The sequence below is a fragment of the Tupaia chinensis genome, unplaced genomic scaffold, assembly GCF_000334495.1.
Source record: "Tupaia chinensis unplaced genomic scaffold, TupChi_1.0 Scaffold000622_1, whole genome shotgun sequence".
Taxonomy (NCBI): domain Eukaryota; kingdom Metazoa; phylum Chordata; class Mammalia; order Scandentia; family Tupaiidae; genus Tupaia; species Tupaia belangeri.
In genome coordinates, this window is record NW_006160142.1 from 7,021,535 (window position 1) to 7,023,948 (window position 2,414).

The 2,414-nt window shown below is 39.2% G+C and overlaps 1 protein-coding gene across 1 annotated transcript in view; it reads right to left on the reverse strand.

The window, feature by feature from the left end:
- MTIF2 (mitochondrial translational initiation factor 2) overlaps positions 1-2,414 on the reverse strand; it is a 42,026-nt gene that overhangs the window by 38,850 nt on the left and 762 nt on the right. The window contains exon 2 of the mRNA XM_006159039.3: positions 779-888. The gene's annotated coding sequence lies outside the window, so the exon portion shown is untranslated. The remainder of the gene's footprint in view (positions 1-778; positions 889-2,414) is intronic.

Below are 2,414 nucleotides of genomic sequence, written 5' to 3' on the forward strand. Positions count from 1 at the left end.
ATAATATGCAATTTTATATTTATATATAACATATACTGATATTGTTTGTTCCAAGGAGTCAGTGGCACAAATCACACAAAATTCACAAATACTGTACGTTTGGAAGCCTTGCCAAAATTCGCGTTTTATTATATATTGGGTTGTCAGAAAAGTCGTGACATATTTTCTCTCTTTTTCTATGCAAAAATGTGTCATGACTTTTCTGACAACCCAATATATGTTATCTATAATACTTATTATATATATTTATATTTTCTGCTGGAAATTCTCTAAAATTATTCATAAATGGTAGTAGTTACTTGATGTGACCAAAGATATTAAAGCTCTGAACAGATAAGGTTTGCTAGGTAACTGCACATTAAATTAAAATTAAAATTTTACATTTCGGGACCACCAGCAGATGGTTACATAATGGTTACATAGCTGGACTCCTACGTAGTCGACCACAGTTCTAGTCACAGACCCAGCAGCTTAAAACTCACACTGGACTCATGCCTGCCCCAAATCCAAGAGGAGAATGGAGAAGGGACTGCAGCGTGGCCATCCCTGCCACCCCAGGGCAGGGGGTGATTTCTCGTTTTCTGTCTCTCTTCTTTCTCAGGCGAGTGCACATGCCCAATTGCAAAAAATCTCTGTTAAAATAAAAATTTGAATGTTACATTTCAACCAATCATCCTAAAATGTATTTTACGGTCTTGACATAGTATATATAGTATACAAACTATTTTTAAAAAGAAAGAAAATAAATAACTAAAATAGGCACGGTATTATAAAGTACCTGACAAGGCAACAAAAGAACCTTGGGTGGACACTTGTTCTGACGTATACCAGCAAATATTATCTTGATTGAGAAGGTTGATCGTCTCCTGTGGGCCTCATTTTCCTGATCTTGGTAAAAAGAAAGTAAAAAGTGTTGGATATGTATTCTTCCTGGTACAGGGGAAAAATGAAAAAATGGGATGATGCATACACTTTATCATTAACTAATTTAAAACTACATCATGTATGGAGTCATGAGACAGTATAGTGGTTACTTGGCTGGACTCCCACAGGGCTGACTGTGGTTTCTGTCCTGGACCTGATGGCTTGAAAATCATGCTCTGCAAGTGTGCATGCGTGCATGCCTAAAATCCTGGAGGGGGGGAGGGATAGAGGAGGAGAAGGGACTGTAGCATGGCCATCCCCCCAGAGAGGGTGATTTCTCACTTTCCCTCTCACTGTCTCTGTCTCTTTCCTGTGAGAGCATGCACCCTAAGGCAATAACCTCTTTAAAACAACTATATCATATGGTACAGTGGGTAGCAAGCTGGTTGACACTGCTACAGGGCAGGCTGAAGACAGATGGCAGGTCAGGATTCTATTCCTGTTAACTCTGAAAAGCCTGTTTGGTTTTAGGAGCCTATAATCCCAGCTATTTAGGAGTCTGAGGCAGAAGGACCATGACATAGAGACCTGTCTAAAAGCAAACAAAAACTGGGGCCAGCAAGTGGCATGGTGGTTAAGGGTGCTGGACTCCCACATGGCCAACTGTGGTTCAAGTCTCGGACCTGGCGACCTGCTTTCTCACTTCCTCTCTTATCACTGTCCCTCTCTGGTAAAATCAAACTAAATAAATAAAAGTTATTTAAAAAAAAAAAAGCAAACAAAAACTGTATCATGTGTTTCTTTAGTGATGGTTTAAATACTTGAGGATGTTAATACAACTCTAAAATAATCACAAGCTGCTATTTTTATTGTCAGTTCTGAGAATGTATCTGTATTTTACATAGCAAGAATTTTACCTTTAAAAACTTATTCAAGTAAAGATCAAAAGAAACATGACTTAAAGTCAAAGTAACAGATACACCAAGATTTAGAAATTAGTTCAACAGTAACCAACTCTTTATACACATTAAGCACTTCAAGAAGCGCACCATGTAAATATCTGTGTGCCCTGTATTTGAGAGTGCCCAGAAAACATAGTATTCCGTAGTAAATTATGTTTAAGTCAGTCTGAACCCAGATTTGACACAGATTAAGGGAGCAGTGGGAGAAAGGGAACTACAGAGTAACCAGAACTGGTATGTTTAAAACAGAAATTATAGAAAGGCACATTGGGACAATAACCCAAATGTCAATACTGGAAGGAACCTCGGTGCTCATTTCAAGTTCCTCATTTTCCAGAAAAGGAAACCGGGATCCAGAAGGATCAAATAGTATGATAGAGGTCTATCAAATGGACGTCGTAGGTCATACCACTAGTTAATGGCAGTCAGGGACTGTTTCCTTTTTTTTTTTTTTTCCTTGTTTTTGGGAGAGGTTTTTGCTATAGGGCACGTGCACTCCCCAGAAAGAGAGAGAGAGAGAGACAGAAAGCAAGAAATCACCCCCCAGGGGGGATGGCCACGCCGCAATCCCTTCTCCTCCATTCTCCT